Source organism: Melanerpes formicivorus, unplaced genomic scaffold (assembly GCF_026170545.1).
Source record: "Melanerpes formicivorus ecotype bairdi unplaced genomic scaffold, bMelFor1.0.p_v2 SCAF_3, whole genome shotgun sequence".
Lineage (NCBI taxonomy): Eukaryota > Metazoa > Chordata > Aves > Piciformes > Picidae > Melanerpes > Melanerpes formicivorus.
In genome coordinates, this window is record NW_027142355.1 from 11,331,439 (window position 1) to 11,355,523 (window position 24,085).

Below are 24,085 nucleotides of genomic sequence, written 5' to 3' on the forward strand. Positions count from 1 at the left end.
ACGTGCTTGACTTAAGTTTGTCTAGGAAAAATGTATTCACTCACATCCTACTACATTAAACAAGTTACTGGTCTTACAAAATATGGGGTTTTGCTATTATATCAATTTTTGAGTATATGCTGTGCTTAATTTATGGAGATGTGGCACTCAGTTGAGAAAATGAGAAAATTCCAGACTGAAGGAGGAAAGAGGACCCTGGATTTAAATGAAGAAGCTTGGGCTTTGAGAACGCTTCTGTGACAGATTTCACAAGGAGAGAGAATTAATGTGGAGGACTTTTGTATATAAACCAGGAGATTTTTATGTGTCAACATATGAGTTGATGGCAAATCAGACCAAAGATTTGCACAGAAGTTATTCTGAGGAGGCAAGGAATGGAATGGCACAAAGGATTCTGGCAAGTCCTAGTTACTTGTGAAGACAGAGAGCACATCCATCTGACAGAATTAGTACATGTATCTTAGCACAGAAACTTTGGTTGCCTTTTTGTGACCAGGATTTTTGCCAGTTGTCTCCTCCTTTACCCATGGGTCAGGGTGGGAATCTTCAGTATTAACATATTTGTTAAACGAGGAACATAATTCTGTCTTTCACTGTACTCCATTTCTCATAAGGCACATAATTGATTCTCAGAGTTCCCAGCTGAATGCAGCTCTGAGCTTGTGAAAAGGATTGCAGAATTTTATTTGAATAAAACCTAGTAGCTGTGTTTTGTGCCTGGTAAGATTACTGAAATCACAATGTGTTCTTTTTTAATGTATGGATTAGACTCATACTAGCCTAAAGGCCTAAAGGCTATCTCTGCCACTGAGACAGAAGAATATCGGCTGGAGCATCTCCTAAGACCACATAGTTGAATTAAGTACACCTGTTATTATATGTCATAGTCTTCCTCCACTTCCACAAAACACAAGGTCTGCATTTTCAGATGTGCATAAGCTAATGACAGATGACTCATATTCCAAATTACTGTTATGGAAGACAAGCCTCAGGCACCAACTCATTTTCATCCAAGCATGCCAGAATGAGATGGCATTCTTTAGACAAAATGGGATAAAAGACCCTTTAAAACACTAATAATTCTGATTTCATCAATGATTATTCTCTTTTTAAATGGAGTTTACTATTTGTGCAGTGGCTTTGTTTTCTTCTTTTCTCACATCAGGCACTTCTTTTACCAATACAGAAAATCTCACTAACACTTCAGGTACATACATACAGTTATAAAAGTGGGCAAGTGTAGATTTACATGGGGATGGGAACTAGTTGTTCTTCTGCTTTAATATTTGGGGAAGCTGAAGCCAATTCACATTTTTATGTGTCACATTAATACTTTCTAACAGAAATAATAATTTGTTTTTTTCTTTCCCAGGGCTTCCCTGAATATGACACCAGCCCAGCAGAATTCAGGTTTAGATGGTACTGAGAGAAAAGATTCACAGATATATTTCAGAAATTATCATTTGTAGATTTAACTCAATGGGACATTTCATAAGAAGACATTTCTATAGAAACATCTCTTTCTCTTGTCATGACTTCTAATTAAGTTTGAAGCCTCACATGGTAGTAATCAATGTACACAAAATAAGTAGGTAGGCAGCTGTAAGTACTACTGAGGGAGAGAAAGGACATCATGGTCTAAACAAAGATGTGGCAGATTTACTGAAGGGAGAAGAAAATAGAAAGAGCAGAAAGAAAGATTGCAACCCAGCAGGATTCTCTGATTTTACATTCTTTTTCTCTTCTACTTTCATTCTGCTAGAACATGGGATGGATGCCAGAGATGCATCAAAATGTCCAAGTGTAATTTAAGTAGTCAGGAAACAGATGTTCACAACAGTTTCTGGTCAGTGCAGTGATTTTATTACCTGCCCACAAGCTTCTACCCACTGTGAAAACTGTATTTCTTGAAGATGCCCTATATCAGATTATATCTACTTACATGTATTCTGTAAGGTTGAACAAACCTAATCAAGTAACATTGTAGTACAGTATCTCCTCCCTTAATCTTATTGTCCTTTATTCCAAGACTAGATAGATGTTAATTACACTGCCCAATGTTATAATGCAGGCTTCAAATTCTCAAATAGTTTAGGAATTTGACTTTGAATGTTAGTGACTTCCTACAGCGTGAACAGGTGGGAGAATGCTGGAAACTGAAAGTGAGCAACAGTTCTCCTTCCCTTCTCCCTTGTTTGTGCAGCAAAGGTCACTACTCTAATCCACCTTACACTTTCAAAGGTACGCTTCCAGACAAGAAAGAAAATAGTAATTTCATGAAGTTGATAATGAAGGGTATATTGATTCTTTTCATTTAAGGAGAAAAGGTAATCAAACACAGTAATGAGATTTGAACGTATCAGGATTTACGTAAAGAACCCAATATATTGGCATGAGTGGAACTGGTAATAGAAAGAAAGAATTGCTGAAGCCTATAAAAAGAAGACTGAAAAAATGCCAGTCGATTAATCAAATCTATGACTTCAGCAGCATAATCATTTACTATGAATTAGGGGTAAGATTACACATCAACAACTGCAGTCCACATATACACACTTTTGTTAGCTTTACATAGGTCAGCATTAGTGGAACAGCAATATCTTAGCGGACCTTTGTATTTCAAGTTTTTCCCTAATTCCCAGAGTATGCACCAAGAATGTGTTATCATGACAGCACTGTTAGTAGAATCCAGGATCATTTTAAACTAGCTGAGGTTTCTCTAAATGTCAATATAGTTGTAGACTCAGTCTTCATTGCAGATGGGAGAATTGAAGTCTCCATCATCATAGTATACTTGGTGTGTTTGCAGGTATGTTTGACTTGTTTGCTTTCAGCAGTTTCTGCAAGAAGGAAAGTGTTTCTGGACTAGGTCTGGCAGAACTTCTGGAAGATAAAAGATTGCATATTTCCTTAGAGAGCTTTTGCGCATATTGAGGAATAAAAGACTCAAGACACTGTCTGCTATGATGCATGAAAGAATTACAGAACAGAGAAACCTCAGAGGTGATGAAAAGGAATTTACTAAGACTGGAGGGGACTCAGCAGTCTTTTACAAGCTAGCATTACAGTATTAACTGCAGTAAAGCTTAGAAACAAGAACTCATTGGCTGAGACACAGCAAGCAGAATAAGAGCTGTGTGTAAAACTATAATTTCCTTGGGTTTAATTTCCAATCTGCATTCCCTCTTTGCTTAGAGATTTATTTTAAAATTGAAGTTTCATTCAAATAAAATAAAATTATGCTGATTTTGAAAACTTCATGGTATCTTTTGAACAGCTGACTTGGATCCAATTGACCTCACAACTGCACTGTGCTTGTGGCACCATCTCAACTACCCAAGAGTAAAGAAACAAGTTAACACTAATGGCCTACCTTCTCTATAGTGTGGCACTTACTCCAGAAAAAAGAAAAACAAACAAACAAAACCACTTTCTTTCCCCTGTCACTTCTCTCTAGCATTCCACAATATTTTCAATCTATGAAAACTTTTCAATTTTTACACATTCTTCACTGTAGCAGACAAAAAAGTTGTACACTTGTTCCTTAAATATTTATCAAGTTGTATATGAGTGGAAGATCTCTTGCAAGTCCACTACTTCAAAAAGAAGGACAATATAACACTGCCTTATGTCATGAGGGTCTGTATGGTACATGTGTTCACTCGTGCCTAAGAGAGCTCTTAAAATAGTCCTGAAATGAGTGTCCTAGTTGGCTCTCAAAGCATTTTCATATCACACTAGATCTCCGTGAAGAAGCAAAATAAGCATGATAAATCAAGCTTTCTCTATTTTTCCACTGTCATAAAAGCAACAGTTAGAAATTCTGTTCTTTCTTTGCTTAACCCAAAATTGCTGAAATTACTTTGGAAAAACAAATAAAGAATACACTAAGCAGCCTTTTTTTGATTTGCAGACACACACACACAAATTACAAAATCTTCAAATATGCTGGTTAGGTATCTGAGAACATCAACAACAACAACAACACAAAAAATGAGAGCGAGAGAAACAAAACTGTAAGGAGGATGCTTCTCTCCCTGCTTAAAATGCACTAACACTCAGCTGTTGTGTAAATGGTTCCACACCATCTGGCAGCTATGAGGAGAAAAACAAAATATCATTTGCAGGTATTGTAGTTCTCACATTTTGAATGATGTGCCGCAGCCTACTAATTGTTGTAACATGCAGCACAATATACAAAGAATTTAAAGTTCAGTATGTTCCCTTTCATTCATATTTATGCTACAGAGTTCAAGAATGCACTTACGTTGTGTGCAATTACTATTCTGTGTATTGCCTGGTTGTGTGGATTACATATGATGTATGAAAGAGAGAGAGTAGATTATACAGAAATGACACTCCCCACAACACAGCCTTGTGAGGCTGAAAATGTACCTTGGATGATAATCACAACTCACTCTTCCACCATGCCAATACAGGGAGACTGTTACTACATCCTAGCATGCTCCAGCACTCTCGTGGACTCCAGCCTATCCTGCAATCATTCCCATTACATCCCTAAACATCTTCACAGACAACAAGAGCCACCTCCCTCAGCACCTGGTCAAAACCGAGGTCTCATAAGAATCAACACATCCATTTAGAATGTGCAGTTCTCTCTCTGACACAATCCTGCATCCACTCACTTTCTATGTCATGTTGAAGGCAGCCCCAGTATCCCCACACCTATAGTGTGCTTCATTCTGACATGCGGAAGTGTATTTCTCTAATTGCCTTGCATGATTTTGGGGGTCTTTGGAAGCACCATTGTTTGTGGATATGAGCCAGGAAGCAAACAAAGTCTCCACAGTAACTCTTGTAAAGTCTGGTATTTGCAGTCCTCTGGGTTGCTGCCTTTGAAGCTATCCAGAATGGTAGCATAGTCCTCTACTTCTTTACTAATTCATGCTTGTCTTTATGCAGTTCCACTGATGCGAATTTAGAGACAGCAAGTAAAGGGCACTGTTTGTGATATAGAAATGGTGGCAAGTAGGACCTGTCTAGGATTCGGTCTTGTCATGTCTTAGAAACTAGACAGTAGCAAATTATTCTTCACAACCTCTTTAAGCAACTCTCACATTTTTTGTAAATCTCAGTCTATCTGATGCAGTTAATTTGGGGAGAAACTCTTGAAGATGTCTGTTTTCCTGGTTGACTTCCAGCACACCTCTTTTTCCATAAGAAAGGCGTCATTAAAACTTATACAGCGAGACAAGTTACCGTGTGTCACCCAGTCTGGGATGGCTTTCTACATATATCTTCTCAGCCCACATCAAGGCAATTAGTTATTTTAACCTTCTTTCTCTGAAAGTTTACATTATGGAAATGTCTTGCTCTATCGAGTGGAGAAATATATACAGTAGTTAGTGTCTTCCCTAGCAGATTCTTGTGCCTTCTGTCATCACAGTTTTTCTCTCATCTTTCTCTCCTCCACCACATCCAAACTTCGTGCCTGCTCCTGCTCTTTCCTCATCCACTACCCATCCTACGCAGCTATGCCCCCTTCTTCAGTTCAGTAGGGTTTTTCCTTCATTAAGTGTGCATTCTACCAAGCAGACTCAGCCACAGAGTGAAGCTGGCATCTTACAAGGTCCTGTCTCTGCCTTCTGTACATCTTCATTATATTGAGAAATAAATTATCTTGTTAGTAACATTATTACATTTTAAGTTGACAAGTAAATCTTGTTATAAAAGTGCAATGATATGATATTTTATTCATGCATTTAGCCCTCTCTCTCTGACAATTATATCTACTGTTGCATGGTGATCTGAAACATTAATTTGGCAAATCAACTAAAATCTTCCGTAATAGATTGATTTCTTTCTCTGCTCTTAAAGTTCCAGGTTACTACATACTGAAATTACTTTAAACATGCATCTAGTGAACCTTTGAATAGCTTGACGGGAATGAAAAAACAGAAAGACTGTAAAGGGCATATTTCATTAAGAACTCCAGAGAGAATCAAATGTGAACTTGTATATAGGAAGAGGAAATTTTTTCAGTGGCAGAAATAGGATCTTCCCTACCATGAGTAACAGAGTAACAATGAATCTGCTCCACCACAGTACAATGACCACGTAACCAGAGAGTATTATACAATGGCACAGGGCAACTGAGGCTGATTCTCAGCTTTTTATGCACCTTTGGCCCAGGAGGCTGTGCTTCACACACATATGCGCACACAACTCTGCAAACCTATGTGCATGCTGGTCAGGGAAGTTATGATGTGAGGTAAATGCTTCTCACTATGGAGGCCTGAGGACCCTCAGGAATAAGAATATGGCATCCATATTTTTCCTTTCAGGTAACCACCATTCAGCCTGTGCTCAGGCTCCCTACAATTTGCCATCACCTTAGCACCAGAGGTATCTTGGTTCTTGAAAGGAAAATCCATAGGTTATTCTCTCTGTTATCAAACTGTACACTCCTTACCTCATTGTAAGAACTGATGGAGTAGTTTATGACTGCACAGAGAGCCAAGTCCAGACATTTTGTAAGTAAATAAGGTCTGGAATCCACAACTGGCCAGTTAAAGACCCATAGGATGCTCCCCAGGAACTCTAGTAAGTCAACTGCAACACAGACCTGAAGGCATTCCAGCATACACAGCTTGATTTTTCTATTGGAGCATTACCTTAAGGGTCACTGATCAGACAGCAATGCAAAGGCCCTATGTCTCCCAGTAGCAGCATGTAAAATATTTGAAGCCTTATTGCATGGCTCTTCTCCCACCTGCCTCTCTGCAGAGCTGAACCATCCCACTCACAATCTTGAAATAGACCTAATGGCTTGCAAGTGCAAGAGGGCTACAAAGAAAAGCCCACATGGAGTTAGAGCTTGAAGAGAGAGGTGATTCTGCCACTCTACTCAGCTCATCTGGAGTACTGTGTACTCTGGGGTTCCCAACACAAGAAGACGTGGACCTGCTGGAGCAGACCCAGGAAAGGGCCACAAAGATGATCAGAGGGCTGATCCTATGAAGACAGGCTAAGAGAGTTGGAGCTATTCATCCTGGAGAAAGGAAGGCTCTGGGGAGACCTTATAGACCATTCTACTGAGGGGGATCTACAGTAACACTGGGGAAAGACTGCTTAAAAGGGCTTGTAGTGATAGGATGAGGGTCAATGGTTTAAACCAGAGCAGGGTAGATAAAGATTGGATGTAAGGAGGGAGTTTTTCACAATGAGGGCAGTGAAATACTGGAACAGGTTGCCCAGAGAAGTGGTGGAAGCTCTATCCCTGAAGACATTCAAGGTCTTAATAGGACCCTGATGACACTTGATCTAGTTGGAGATGTCCCTGCTCACCCCAGGGGTGTTGGACAAGGTGACTTTCTAGGGTGCCTTCCAGCCCAATGCATTCTATGCTTCTATAAAGTCAATTTGATCTGCAAATCTTAATACAAAAAGCCTTCTGAAACTGAGCAAAAATATTTATAGCTCCCAAACTATATATAAAGCATGTTGATGACACTGAGAGAGTCTCCAAGCAAATAATCTTCTATGTTGAAAACAATCATGACCCTGGTAATGCATGCTTTCAGTGAAGGACCCCACAGATAATGCAATAACAGCATTTTAATTTCCATAATAGGAACAAAACAAAGAACACAAATGTACCTCATAAACTTTAAAGACCTCCACCCTCTCTAAGGAAAGTAGAAGAAAATGGCAAAGACTTTCCCTGTGATAACAAATAAGGTTAAGAATGCTCCAGTGAAGTTACTGCACAAAATGTGCAAGAAAGCTTACAGGACTTTGGCACTTGGCTTTATAGCTAAACAACAGTTGGAGGTGGGTGACTAACTCTCCCACACTTCTTTGAAAATCCTTCTGAAAATTATACCCACTTCATCGCCTCAGTAAAATTTTGTCTTCTGCTTGCATATCACATAACCCATCAAACTGGGAACTAGCCACTTGAAATAGAAAACTTACTATCAGTAAACATGTCTTTTCTAGCCTGACTCCAGCATGACTGTTCATCAGTAATAAACCTAGAGTATAAATCATTTTTACTGCTGTACTTCTCTGTGTGTCAGAAATTCAAATACAGATTTGGTATAAGAAAGTCCAACTTCCTCTGAAAGTTTAGGAGGCAAAATCTGCAATGACAGAGCATTGTAAGTTATATGCAGCTACGAAAACATTCAAGCGACAAAATATATCTATTTGCTATTCAGGGAGAGTGTCAAGACAGCAATTCATGATACATTTTTCAGAACAATGAAACCTCTATAGCTGGGATAAAACATTAAAAAAACAAACCGTGACTCCCTAAGTCATTGAAGGAAGTGACCAGGATTTAATAGGAAGCCAGACCACAACATGAAAATGTAAGAGCTCAACAACAATTGTGATCAAGTCTACTGAAAATTTCAAAATTAGCTCGTGAACTCTATTAAAGATAAGTTCCATAAGGATAGCATGACAAGAGGACATAAAGACTCAGATTATTTCTCTATTAGCTGTTCTTCACCTCTTTTTTCTTACCATTACACCTATCCTTACAAATGTAAGTGACTTCCTGTTGTCCACATTCCCGTGCCTATAAGACACCATTTCACCTCAATTTCTGGAAAACAGTATGGGGAAAAAAAGTAGTCCAAATACATGGCTTGGGTTCAAGTTTACCATATGATACTTAGGCCATCAGCAGAAGACATAAAGTCCATACTATTTCCTTCAGTAGGCAATATTTAGGGAAAATTCCTAAAGGTCATTCTGCAATGCTGTAGCTAAGGTTCCATTTAAGGGTCTAGCCCAGAGAGTTCCTGAAAAATCAGCCATCTGCTTACTGGGAATAGGTGTAAATGGGTTTTATCATATGGGAATAAATAATCATTTCTTAATGCAGACTTTCTCCACTGATTGTCTAATCCACAGTGAATCTTCCTTCTTTAACATTACTTTAAGAAGTCTTCTTAAGTAACATTTAAGTATCAAAAGACCTCTTCTGAACTTTATATTTTAATTTGAGAAAAACAACTAGTTAAGTTCCTGGTAACCAAACTATCAACTTAGACAATATTAAGGGTCAATTAATTGAAATGAAGTTTTCAAAGAAGTCCTTAAAAACACATATGAATAAAACTTAAATTTTATAACTAATAAGTGGAAATATGTTTATACAGCAATCATAATATTATTTTTAGAGAATCATACAAAATAAGCTTGTTATTGAACCTGACAAGTTTGAACAACATAAAACATAACATATGTAAAAGTCACATTTTTGTTTAGCAACCAAGAAGCACCATTCAAGAATAATGCAGAAATATCCACCATTATTCTCAGTAATTGGCAAAATCAACACTTTACTGCATGAGCTACACTATCTGTTCCTGGGGGAACAACAAATTGAATCTGCTTGGCAACAGTGGTGAATAACACCCTAAACTTTCCTGGAACTCTGTTTGTCACTTATGATTTACCACTGTTTTTTCATTTTGTGATGCAAATGTCACTTGTTGGTCTAATCTCTTTGTAGAAAGCAAATTGTTTTGATGGGCGACTGCATAAGCTGGGAAAAAAAGGCAGACTGGTCATGATATTTCAATTAAATGGAAAACTGTCCTACACGAATGCCATGAGTAGTATCCTTCCTGATCACAGAGTATCTTAATGAGGTGACCCCAGAATGGAAACTCTCTTATCTCTCAGATTTAGCTTTGGGGTTCAAAAGTGGAAAAGACAGAATAAAAACATGTTTCAGACTTCCTTGCACAGAGAAATAGATATTAAAGAAGACAGCATTTTATTTGTATTGCCAATTATAGAATTTTCCTTTCCCCTTAACCCTGTCTTACCCTATTAAGAAATTGATGGTTAGAAGTCCCCATGAATTACAGTTCAACTGAAACAAAATGTAAACAGTGAGAAGGGATAGCGTAAGAACATTGGGGAATAAAACCCCCAAGTATTATCTTGGGTTGTAAACACTACAGAATTTGTTTTTTGTAGGAAAGAGGTGAGGAAAGGAGAATGGATAAATGACCTAACTTTGGGAATCTTTTGTATGTAGGATTGATGACATGGAACAGAGACCATCATTGTCTGCAGAAGTACTTAGGCAAGTAGTGGAAATTGATGCTGTTGTCAAGAATGAGGGGCGTTCACTACAGAAAGTGTGATGGAAAAGCTATGACATGCCTTCAGGACACGAACCTGTGATGTGCTTTGACCAGGGTCTAAGGGTCAGTTTTCTGGATACGGAAATTGCAATCTGCTCTAAAAGAGAATGAATGTACAGTCTCCCCTCCATATTTGTAGGTTTTGTAGGTAGGGAAAGAAATGTAAAAGAAATGTAAGGAAAAATAACATCATGGAATATGTTTTCTTTTGGAGGCAGCTCAAAGGAATTTGAACTCCATCACAAATATCGGACGCTTCCTCAAGATCCTGTTGGGTGACACCAACTTTAGTAAATAGTGTCCTCAGTAAATCTGACACAGATCTGTAGAGCTGCCCACATGTGATATAAATCATTACATTTAGTAAGTGTAACAAACCCTACTCCTCCTCATCCCCCAAATTCTCTTGAATTAGATTTGTCCAAAATGTCAAACTGTTGTGTTAGTAGGGTACTAAATCAATATCTCTAATGCCTTGTGTTACTCAGCTTGATTTGGATTGGATTTTCTTTTCTTTGCTTTCTTATGTAAGTACTATTTTGTTAAACAGATTTGATCACCACATAGAATTTTTGTCTGAAGTTGTATTACTGCTAATTCAACCACAGCTCTTTAGGCTTTTCATGTCCTTTAAAAGTGAGCTAAGAAGTCTCATGAGAGCAAACAGAATTATCAAGATGAATTTCAGCATCCATGTCAAACAGAGGTAGCAATAAAATGGAAGACATGCATATAAAGTAAAAAGACTGAAAGAGCTACTCTTTTATATTTTACTTCCATACTTAAATTTCTTCTGTACTGAAAGCTGTTAAATCTTTTCCCTTGATCATGATTTGTGCATGTTTCACTTATAAGTTGCACAGGTATTTTTAATAATTCCAGAGGAAACAGGACTGTATATGCTATTGCCACACTGTAGTCTTCTAACCTGCAATTTATTTTGTTTTTATATTCAAAATATACTTCTGGGTAACTGTCAAGAAGCAGCAAAGTATGAGGGCTCAATCCTGAGCTGAAATACGACCTGGGCAGGGGGGTGCATTTTGGATACTAGGTGGCATCAGCAGTACTTGGGGCTCTAATACTAATGATTTCAAGGGCTTTCCTGCCATCAGAAGTAGTATATTATCTGCCACACGAATGCCTGTGAAACTTGTACTGTGTACTTGAGTCATCTTTCATCCTAAAGAACATTGTTTCTTGGTCATTCCTTGGGAAAATTAAAATCATGACGTTACCTAAGGCATTCTGTTAAGGTTTTAATCTCCCTCTTTTCCTATTTGATTTCTTTCTACTTGTTTTCCTCCCAAACACACCTCCCAAACACAGAGTATTCTGAAGAACTTGGTAGAAGAGGAAATATTAAATTCACTTTGAACTATTCAAAGAAACAGGAAAGATTAAAACCACTTACACCTCCAGGTCAGCTGCTCAACTGCTTAACCTACATTTGCAAAAGCAACGAGGAGACAGTGCTGTCTGTGAAAGGCAAAATGTGCACACAGACACAGTGACCCATTTCAGCTTTCAGGCAACCACTTGAGCTCTGTTTTCAGGGACAGCTGCAGTGAGAAAGAGAGACAAGAACATAAATTACTGAAGTGATGTGACAAGCCTGTTTGGAAACAAACAGTGACCGGCTGGCAGCATTAGCAAGAATCAATCATGGAGTAAGTTCATGGGAAAAAGAAAATTAGAGTTACAGGGAACTAATGAAACAGTAGCTAAGGTACAGAGGCAGTGTCTTGACATGCCAGTGAGCAACACTTGATGGAGGAAATTATTGGCATAAATGCAGAATTATAGCAGGTGTTTAAGCACAGGGGCATTGTCAGAAGTTGGGTCTGAGCTAGGAAAACACTGCTGCTTCAGTGTAGGAATGGTTCTGGTCAGTGCTTATTCCAACAGAGCACAGCGAAGGGTTGATCATAGCTGTCTGGACGCAAGAAATTATTCACCCCTGAATAGATACACATATTTTTTAACTATATGTTGTGTGTGCCACTGCCTTGAAATGGAACATAGGTCAATAGAGATTAAAACCTTCAAGGGCAGAAGGACTTTGATATCCATATTTCTGTGCCTTGGCATGAAAACCTATTTTTACCTTCCCAGTACAACATAATTACATGATCTTATTTCAATGTCTTACCTGTTTTTTTTTCATCCACAATAGCTTCACCTGGTTTAAAAGACAGTAATCACAAAACTCTTAAAACTATATGTCCTGAGGATAACTTAGCCCATTTATTAGTAAGAAAACAAAAGGAAGATAACATATAACCTAATGGTAGAAAAAAGGCACCAACTTCTGTTTACTTGCATTAAAAATGCTTAATCGTTTTAATAACAGACTCACTGGCAAGCTTCTAATTTAGATCCATTATCTCCCTCATTGGAATTCCAGTGGCAGGGTAAGCACACAGGCTGTTTATTATACAGGAGTTCATTATCAAAATCTACCATAGATTGATTATCAATAAAGTGTTTTTCATTTCCTTAGAATCCTCATCACAGAGCTTTTCTATTTATTACCCTTCCACTCTCTTTTCTTTATCTAATGAGCCTATGTTGAATCAGCTGCTAAACATCCAAGAGCAAACAGTTTCTTCAGCCTCATAACCCTTAAAAGTCCTTAGGAGCTATCATTCAGACCAAACGTGTAATTGTTCTCTAAAGACCCACCTCTCCTTTCATTTTTAAATATTTTAAATATTTCTGCCTCCAGAGTGTAATGATCCCAAATGATGGCCACATGCTGTTTTCAGATAGATATGTAAAACATGCTTCAAATACAGAGTTCACCCTTCTGATTTAGGAAGTTGGAGTGCATACATGCACATTGGCACTCTCCTTCTCACTAACCCTGTATAACAAGTACTGCCCATGCCAAATTTCTCCTGGGAGAGAGCAGGGCCCAAGAAGAGTATCAGGCAAGCTGGAACACACTAACTAGATGGCTGAGGTTCAGTTGCACGCAGCTGGTCTCTCTGGGTGCCTCTTTGATTAACAAGGTTGTGCTAGAAAACAACTGATGGCATCTGAAGTTCCTGCTCATTTGCAATCAGTGAAACTGAATTACTCAAACCTCCTCTGGGGCTGTGGTTGGTAGGAAACAGGGGGAAAACACAGGTAATGTTTAAGCACCATATTTTGTACATGAAAGCTGTCAAAGTTCATAGAAATAAATTGTAGAAGGAGGCAGCTCTGGGCACCCTCTTCAGTGGAAAAGAGGGAAAATCATTCTGGAGGTTTAAAGGAAGACGACAGAGCATCCTGTGATACTAAGCACAGCAAACACTACGTGCAACACTATTTGGGCTGAACATACCAGAGGCAACTGGGATGACTGGAAATTTTTACTATTTCTTACAAAGTTAATTTATATGACATTTGAGTCTTAGTCATTTATTTGAGTCTTAGTACTAGTAGGTGGAGATAAATTAAGAGATAACTACCTACCCCTACAAGTTTAAAGGCAAAAATCTAATTTCTGATCTATGATTTACATTCCAGCTATTTTTATTTACCTAAAATGTAATACAGCATGCACTACATATGTTACTCAGAGGCTTTGTATTTTTATCTTACAAATGATTGAAGTTTAATGACTCAACTGATTTAACTGATAATGGTCCATAAAGAGCTCAAAGCACAACATCCTGGTGATTCTATCATTCTAAAATCAGGAATTTTCAGGAGACTGAATTTAGTTAGACTATTGTCTGAAAGCTCTCTAGAGCTGTCTGCCTAAGGCTGTCTTCTTATGTCTATCTTCCTGAAGGAACTGTTTCAGTCCCTACCTCGCCAGTGAGCTTTACAGGAATTGACCCTGCAACCCTGTCCTGTGTGTTTTCCTGATATAGACCTATAGAAATCACTTTCCTATCCATCTGGCAAAGCTATTCTTTTTCTTTCTATGTTTTGGATCACAAATCTATATAGAGTGGGTGAGAGTTATTTAATATCCTTAAGAAAAATATAAGCAAGTTATATGTAAGAGGAGAGAGAGAAAAGATCCTGTTTCAGAAAGTGTACATAAAATTGAGTACTTCTCTTTTCAGTTGTTTTGTTTATATTTAGGTAAACCTGGGAGGTTTTCTGTAAGCAGATACTTTCTCAGCATTGAAAAAGGCTTCTCGTATAATATGCAAATAACTCACATGCTATTTTTTAGCTAACATACTGGTAAACTTTAAACAAAAAGATCATAGATAGTTTATACTAGCTGAAATAAGAACCGTCAACTATATAAAGTAAAGCCTGAGGGCTCAAACTGATCAATGCTGGAAGCCTAGGAGGATTTATATCCTCTTACAGAATGCTGTATTCCTGTCTAGGTATTCTGTGAGTTTTCTCTGCCGTCTTTGACAAGTTAGTAGGCTTGATGAATCATGTTTTGTTTTCTAATTTGACAATTCCCCTGCTCTTATAAAGAGAATAACATATGACAAGGTCAAGAATATGAACACAATTATAAAATAAGCTTGACAGATCAGATAAAACTTCAGGGGTATAAAGAGAAAAAAGTAGATAAGGACTTTGAGAATGGACATTAGTGTGGATAGTAGGACAGAAAGCCGAAATAGACAGCTCCATTCTTGGAAAAGCACAACAATCAGTTCTTTGTCAACAACGGGGGAAAATAAAACCAGAGAGAGGAGGAGCAGTAATTGTTATCTGGTAGCAATCTAAGCTAAGTCATGAGCAGCAACTCATAAGATATTTTTCCTAAAACAAATGGTTAAAACAAACAAACAAACAAAAGTAATCACAACAAACAAAAAGAGCAACAACAGTAACAAAATCAAAAACAAACGAAACCCCCAAAACACCTAAAAACCTAACCACACTCAAATTTTGAGCTGGCATAAATGACTTCCAGAGGGCAGACTTTGATCTGTTCGGGAGTCTGAATGACGAAATCCCTTGGGAGGCAGCTCTCAAGTGTAAAGGAGCCCAGGAAGGCTGGACATACTTCAAGAAGGAGTCCAGGAGCAGGCTGTGCCCAGGTGCTGAAAGACAAGTCAGTGAGGAAGAAAACTGGCCTGGCTGATAGAGAGCTTTGGCTGGAACTCAGGAAGAAAAGAAGAGTTTATGGCCTTTGGAAGAGGGGGCAGGATTCTCATGAGGACTACAAAGATGTAGTGATGTTATGCAGGGAGAACATGCACAGGTCTATGGGGCCATATGGGCTGCACCTAAGAGTACTGAAGAAGCAGGCGAATGTACTCACCAAGCTTCTTTCTCTCCTTCACCAGCAGTTCTGGCTGCCTGGGGAGGTCCCAGTGGACTGGAGGGTAGGAAATGTGACTCCCATCACAAGAAAAGCTGAAGGGAGGATCCAGAGAATTACAGGCCTGCCAGTCTGACCTCAGTGCAAGGGAAGGTCATGGACAAGATCATGTTGAGTGCCATTATGCACCATATACAGGACAACCAGGTGATCAGGCCCAGTCAGCATGGATTTATGAAGGGTAGATCCTGTCTGATGAACCTGATCTCCTTTATGACAAGATGACCCAACTAGTGGATGAGGGAAAGGCTGTGAATGTTATTTACCTGGACTTGTGTAAGGCCTTTGATGAGGTTTCTCATGGCATTCTCACAAGAAAGCTGGCTGCTCATGGCTTAGATGGCCACACGCTCTGCTGGGTAAAGCACTGGCTGGCTGGGCCCAGAGAGCCATTGGAGTGAAATCCATCTGGAGGCCAGTCACAAGTGGTGTTCCCCAAAGCTCAGTACTGGGATCAGTCCTGCTCATTTTCTTTATCAATGACTTGGATGAGAGGATCAAGTTCACCCTCAGTAAGTTTGCAGATGACATGAAATTGGGTGGGAGTGTTGATCTGCTTGAGGGTAGGGAGGCTCTACAGAGGGACCTGGATAATTTGAACCTATGGGCTGAGGTCGACTGTATGAGCTTCAACAAAGCCAAGTGTCTGCACCTGGGCCCCAACAACTCCATGCAACACAAGCAGCTTAGGGAAGAATGGATAGAGAGCTGGCAGAAAAGTTACTGATTGATAAGAAGATGAATATGAGCCAGCAGTGCACCCAGGTGGACAAGGAGGTCAGCGACATCCTGGCGTGTATCAGCAATAGTGTGGCCAGCAGCACCAGGAGGGTGATAGTCCCTCTGTACTCAGCATCGGTGAGGCCGCACCTTAAGTACTGTGATCGGTTTTAGGCACTGCAGTACAGGAACAGCAGTGAGGCACTTGAGCAGGTACAGAGAAGGGCTGCTAGCTGGTGAAGGACCTGGAGAACAAGTCCTGTGGGGAGTGGCTGAGGGAACTGGGGCTGTTTAGTCTACAAAAAAAGGAGGCTGAGGGGAGACCTTATCGCTCTCTACAAGAAAGACATAGAAGACATAGAAAAAAACAGGTTGGAAGAGACCTTCAAGATCATCATGTCCAACCCATCAACCAATCCAACCCACCTAATAACTAGGCACTGTTCTCTTCTCACAACTAACTAATGATAGAACAAGAGGGAATGGCCTCAAGCCAGTAGACTGGATATTAGGAAAATGTTTCTCACAGAATGGGTTGTGAGGCACTGAAACAGGCTGTCCAGGGAGGTGGTTGAATTGCCATCCCTGGACATGTTTAAAAGCTGTGTGGATCTGCTGCTTGGGGACATGGTGTTGTGACAAACTTGGTGGAGTGGGCAAAAATGGCTGGACTTGATGTTCTCAGAGGTCCTTTCCAGCCTGGATGATTCTATGACTCCATGTTGATATCAACCCATCTACAGGGCATGTTCCCTGCAATGACCTGGCCTGGATAAACCTCAACCAGTGTTCTAAGACATGTTCAAGCCAAGGGTGTGGGGTTCATCAAGAAAAGAAAGACTGAGATGAGTAGATTCAGAATGAATAAAAATAATCAGAAACAGCCTATCAGGTTTCAGGTAAGAAAAGAAAATAAAGTCTTTTGAATGAAATGCAATTTGCAAGTGAGCAGATGTGATCTATCTGGAATTCTGCAAGGCCTTTGACACCGCCCCCACAACATCCTGCTCACCAAGTTGAAGAGATATGGATTTGGTGGGTGGACTGTTCAGTGGACAAGGAATTGGCTGGATGGTCACATCCAGAGGGTGATACTCAATGGCTTGAAGTGCAGATGGAGAGCAGTGACAAGTGGTGTCCCTCAGGGGTCTGTACTGGGACCTGTGCTGTTGGATATTTTTATCAATTATATAGACAGTGGGATCAAGTGCACCATCAGCAAGTTTGCAGATGATACCAAGCTGAGTGGTGCTCTTGATACACCAGAAGGATGGGATGGCATCCAGAGGGACCTGAACAAGCTGGAGACATGGGCCCACGTGAACCTCATGAAGTTCAACAAGAGCAAGTGCAGGGTTCTGCACCTGGGCCAGAACAATCCTCACTATCAATACAGACTGGGGAATGAGGTGATAGAAATCAGCCCTGTGGAAGTGGACTCGGGGGTGCTGATGGATGAGAAGCTGGACTTGAGAAATCAGTGTGTGCTTGCAGCCCAGAAGGCAAATCAAAAGATGTGTTGCCAGCAGATCCAGAGAGGTGATTCTGCCACTTTACTCTGCTCTGGTGAGACCTCACCTGGAGTACTGTGTCCAGGTCTGGAGCCCTCAATATAGGCAGGACATGGACCTGATGGAGAGGGTCCAGAGGAGGGCCACGAAAATGATCAGGGGGTTGGAGCACCTTTGCTATGAGGATAGGCTGAGGGAGCTGGGGCCGTTCAGCCTGGAGAAGAGGAGGCTCTGGGGACACCTAATAGATGCCTTCCAGTACCTGAAGGGGGCCTACAAGAAGGAGGGAGAGAGACTGCTTACAAAGGCTTGTAGTGATAGGACAAGAGGCAATGGCTTCAAACTAGAGAAGAGTAGGTTTAGATTGGATGTTAGGAACAAGTTCTTTGCCATGAAGGTAGTGGAACACTGGAACAGGTTGCCCAGGGAGGTGATGAGGGACCCATCCTTGGAGATTCAAAGTGAGGTTCAACAGGGCTCTGGGCAACCTGATCTAGTTGAGGATGCCCCTGGTTACTGTAGAGGGAGTTGGACTAGGTGACCTTCCAACCCAGACCATCCTATGATTTGATAAGTAATAAATAGGATCATCTGAGGAACATCAGTTCTTTGGATCAAGAGGGGAGAAGTTCAACAATTTTTTTTAATTCTTTTGTTTTAGTATAGATTACAGAAAATATAAAAGGATTTAGGCTGACAGTGGGAGATGGGCTTATGGGAACAGAAGAGAGAGCAGAGCTGAGGTAGAGAGATATTGCAGTCCAGGTGCTGGGGTGATGAATAGCATCTGTTTAATTTTCTGGTTTGCAGTTAGTGTTTTTTACACTCCTTGGAAAAATCAAGGGCGGGGCAGCAAGCAGGAAGACTGCTTGTTTGCCTTGCTGTTCCTTGCCTTGCCTTGACCACTGGGCTTTGGCAACAGAGGAATATTTTCCAGACGGAGTAGTTGCTCCTTTTCTGACAGCAACTGAAGTTGCTCGGCAGGAGAAAGGTACAGGAGAGCACAGCTGGGCAGCTGGAAAGGGACTGACTTGGCAGGCAGGGAGCTGCTAAGGTGCAGAAACAGGCAGAGGGGAGCAGAAAACAAACATGTAGTCCAGAGTGAAGGAAAATAGAATTTTCCAAGATACCTAGTGGAATGGTGGAAGCTGATCCAAACCAGAAAACTACTTTAATTTGCCAGACTGAGAACAGGGCTGGAGGGAAATACCTACCCAGACTGGGACTTGGAAGTTTTATGTCTTTTTATCGCTTTTTGAGTTTCTCACTTAAAAAAAAATATATACTGTTCCAACAAAAATAGTATTAGAAGTTTATTATGATCTGGTATTTTTTGCTGTAGCTTTTTTAAGAAAAAGAGCCAGACAAGTGGCTCCTTTCTGGAAGATCTGGCCACTGCTATCAGAGGGTGAGGACATTTTCAGTTCATTATCTAGTCCCAGTACAGACTATTTAGGTGATCTTATGAATGACTTTTTCATTTGTGCTTCAGTCATAAATTTCTGATATATAGTTTATATGTAGTCAGTTTATGACAATAAACCCTTACTTAATTCTGAAAGTTGTACATATCCAGATAAGTAGTAAGTCCAGTTTGCAAATGCTGTAAAAGCTTTTCCATTATCAAAGTACAAAGATGTCCCAGCTTTTAGGTGTAGCATAGTACAATATTCGTTCTAATTCAGGTAGGCAAAATAGAAAATGTTAACCAAATTATAGCTTTTTTTTAAAAAAAAAAAAAAGATAAAGGAGAATATCAGTAGTTTAGTAAACCTAATAATTTAGGCAGCTGTAGTCATAACATATTTTTTACCTCTCAGTAACAATGCAAGAAACATCAACTGGCTGCGATTCTTTGGTAATAGCAACAATTCTGAATTTGCACAAAGACACGGCAGTAAGGTTTGTAACACAACACCACCAGAAACCTGAAAACCTCTAGGGAGTTTTTAGATCAACCAGAGGACTTCATCTTTGAACGGAACTGGAATCCAAAACTTAATTAGGTATTGTACACTAACTCAGTCTTAGCTACCACAAAGCTGCTTTACAGCATTGCCTTTATTTATATTTTCTCTAAAGAATAACAGCCTAATTTTAAGCAGTTTATTCAGAAGAATAGTCCCATTGATTTCAGCAGAAATGCATGGGAAAAATGAAGTGCCTCAGAGGCTGGGATTACATTTTAAGAACAGGAAGGGATCACAGAAGATGTAATAGCTGTTGCAGTGTTGTTTCTCCCATTATGATGGTTTGTGCAGGCACACAACCCTGGAAGCAGTGAAAGCAGAGGGAAAACAGAATCTGTCGTGAGCTTACCAAGGTCTGGTGTCCTTCCCATTCTGAAAATCAAAATGAATACCTGCTCCTTTGTTCATGGTCCTGCATAAGAAGACCACAGTGCTTTGCTCTCACTTGGAAGTTATTTGAGGATTGAGAGGTTAAAAAAAAAAAAAAAAAAAAAAGAGAGTGAAAAGGTGAAATTGTCATTCTTCTAAATGAGAGCTCCTCCCAGGTGCATGTTCTGGTTTATGGACCTGTTGCTCTGGAATACATCTAATCTTGAGGCTGGTGGTTTGTCTGTGAGAATGCCTGTCCAGTCAAACATAGAGTTCATGACTGAATCCTGTTGTGGTTGTATTATTATAGATGGACCTATAAAACATACACTTAATTTGTGAGAGCACAGTGAAGTAAAGCACCTTCCCAATAGTTAATAATAATAATAATAACAATAGTAGTAGTAGTACTAGTAGTAGTCAAATACTGTTGAGCTAGTGAACACAACAGCGATACCTGTGAATAAGCTGATAACTGGTCCTGAAGCAAGCAAAACCACAGGATGGTGACACATTGTGATATGGTTTAACCAATTTTGAAGGTGAAAGCTAGAGATTGTTTTTTACTGTTGAAACACTCTGTAGACACTTCCTAACCTGTATCCTTGTAGTAGAGTCCAACCTGTTCAGTAACAAAACTGTTTAAATAAGGAAAGAAGCTATTTATTTAATGAGACTGTCATGCAGTACCTTTGCTAGGATGTCTCGGTCTCTGTTGTTTTGGAAAGAAGTCTGATAAGCCAGCTGAAGAAACACAGCAGATTAGTATGTAAAGAAGAACGGCATAACAATTTATGTGCACATGAGCAAGTAAATTACATTGCATTAGCAGCCAATGTCTTCACGTTACCAGGCTGTGCCAAGTTTGCTTTGTGATTTTTTTAGCTGAGCAGTCATAAACACAGGGAGTAAAATTTTTAAAAGGTGCACCTGTATTGCACCAATAAACCAGGCAATTTTGTGCCTAACAGGCCATACAAATGCACTCTCATGCTCTTGAGGATTTTCGGAGTACAAACTTTATTATGGACCTAACCAAGATTGAAGTAACAAATGGTGCAGCCTGGAGCCACAGTTATCTACTTATAATAATAATCTTTCTCTCTTGATAGCTCTATCCAGCATGTGACATGATTGCACAGTAAAATTAAAGAAAAGTGTTTCTTCAAATGGAGTTTGTGTCAGTGCAGTGAGATCTGGCTGGCTGTAGGCTAGTCTACATCCCTTACTGCAGTTGGAATTTCAAGGAAAACACCACACTTTGAATCAAGAATTGTGTATCTGGAGAATGGAATAAAGAGGCTATAATAAATTGTATTACTGTATTAAGAGTTAAGAATCTATCAAGAAGATGCAGCAACTGCCTTAATTTTTAATTATGTAGGATACTATCTTTAAACACAGACAAAAACTTTGTTCATAGCTTGTCTTTATGCCACAAAAATGTGCAGTATTTCTGGAATTCCAAGGTACATTATTCTGAATGACCAACTTCCAGCTATAAGTTCACAAGTGCTTTAAGCTGGCATTTGTCAGCACTGCCACCAAGAAAAGCTTCTTGCTGACTTTTTACACTTCTGCCTGCTGTTGTGCTTCTCCACTCTGGCACAAAACTACACACAAATGAGTGACAGACTGGGACATGTGGCTGATACAAGCTGAATCTGAATAGAGAATTGGAGAGAGGAAAAAAAGTCTAAATGCACTATTGCATGAGAAATTTAAGCACAAGAGCAAAAGCACTTACCTAGCAAGATCAGGTAGAATCATAGATTCATAGAATGGTTTGGATTGGAAGGGATTTTGATGATCATCTAGTTCCAATCTGCCTGCCATGGGTACAGGCACCTTGCCCTAGACTGGATTGCTCAAGGCCTCACCCATCCTGGACTTGAACACCTTCAGGGAGGCATCCATGACCTCCCTGGGCAGCCTGTTTCAGCATCTCACCACCCTTACTGTAAAGAATTTCTAGTCTAAATACGCCCTCATCAAGCTTCCATCCATCCCTTCTTGTCCTATCACTACAAGCCCTTGAAAAAATTCCCTTTCCCGCTTTCTCATAGGCCCCCTTGCAGGCTGCTATAAAGCGTTCCCAGAGTCTTCTATTCTTTAGGCTGAATAGCCCCAACTGTCATGGCCTGTCCCCATAGGGGAGGTGCTCCAGCCCTCTGATCATCTTCATGGCCCTCCTCTGGACCAGCAGTTCAATGTCCTTCTTATACTGGGGCACCAGAACTAGATGCAGTATTCCAGGTGAGGTCTCACAAGAGCAGAATAGAGGGGGAGAATCCCCTTCCTCATCCTGCTGGTCACACTTCTTTTGATGGAGCCCAGGATATGGTTGGCCTTATTGGCTGCAAGCACACATTGCTGGCTCACATTGAAGTTTTCCATTAATCAATACCCCCAAGTCCTTCTCCTCGAGACTGCTCTAGAGCCACTCCTCACCCAACCTATTTGTGCTTAAGGTTGCCCCGATCCTTGCACTTGGCCTTGTTGAAGTTCATGATGTTGGCTTGGGCCCACCTCTCAAGCCAGTCCAAGTCCCTCTGGATGGTATCCCTTCCCTCCAGTGTGCCAAACAGACCACACAGATTGGTGTCATTCATAAACTTGTGGAGGGCGCATTCAATTCCACTATCTGTATCGTTGACAAAGATGCTAAACAACACAGGTCCCAGAGAGATACCTCTTGTCACTGGTCTCCATTTGGATTTGAGCTGTTGATCACAACTCTTAAAGCGTGGCTGTCCAGCCAATTCCTTATCCAATGAGTTGTCCATCCTTCAAGTCCATGTTTTTCCAATTTGATGATGAGGATGTCATGTAGGACAATGTCAAATGCTTTACACAAGTCCAGGTAGAAGACATCAGCTGCCCTTCCCTTATCCACTGATGCTGTAACTCCATCACAGAAAGCCACCAAGTTTGTCAGGCATGACTTGCCCTTGGTGAGGCCATGTTGATTCCCATCAACCATCTCTTCTTCATTTTCTGTATGTGTTAGCAAGGCCTTCAGAAGGATCTGCTCCATGATCTTGCCAGGCACAGAAGTGAGACTGACTGGCCTGTAGTTTCATTCTCAAAGATGGGTGTTATGTTTCCCCTTTTCCAGTCAACAGGGACTTCTCCAGATTGCCATGACTTTTCATAGAATTGTTTGAGTTGGAAGGGATCTTAAAGATCATCATGCTCCATCATGAACACGGACACGTTCCAGTAGATCAGGTTGCTCAAAGCCCCATCCAACCTGGCCTTGAAACTTCCAGGCATGGAGCATACACAGCTTCTCTGAGCAACCTTTTTCAGTGTTTCACCATCCTTACAGTAAAGAACTTCTTTCAAATAGCTAATCTAAACCTATTCTCCTTCTGTTTTGATCAGGTATCCTTCACCCTGTCACTGCGCTCTCTGATGAAAAGTGCCTCCTCATCTTTTCTGTGGGCCTCCTTTAAGAAGGAGAAGGTTAAAATAAGTTTCTTCTGGTGCCTTCTCCATTCTGAACAACCTCAACTCTCTCAGCCTGTCCTCATAGGGGAGGTACTAAAGCCCCTGATCATCTTCATGGCCTTTCTCTGGACCTACTCCAACATGCCCATGACGTTTAGAATAAACCTCATTTTATTTAGAATAAACCAAACCAGGTTGAAAGAGAACTTCAAGATCATCACGTCCAACCCATCAACCAATCCAAGATGTTCTTATGTTGGAGGCTCCAGAGATGAATGCAAGTACGCCTGGTGGGATCTCATGAAAGAAGAGTAGAGGAAGAGAATTACCTCCCTTGACCTGCTAGCCATAGCTGTCTTGATGCAGCCTAGGATGCAGTTGGCTTTCTGGGCTTCAAGCATACAACACTAGCTCATACTTAGTCTTTACCTATCAGCAAACACAACTCCTCCACAGGGCTGGACTCAACCCACACATTGCCAGCCTGTATTTGTGTTTGCCCACACCCAGGTGTAGGACCTTGCAGTTAGCCTTGTTGAACTTCATGAGATTTACATGGAGCCACTGCTGAAGCCTGTCAAGATCTCCCTGGATAGTATTTCTTCCCTTCAGTGTGTCAGCTACACTACACAG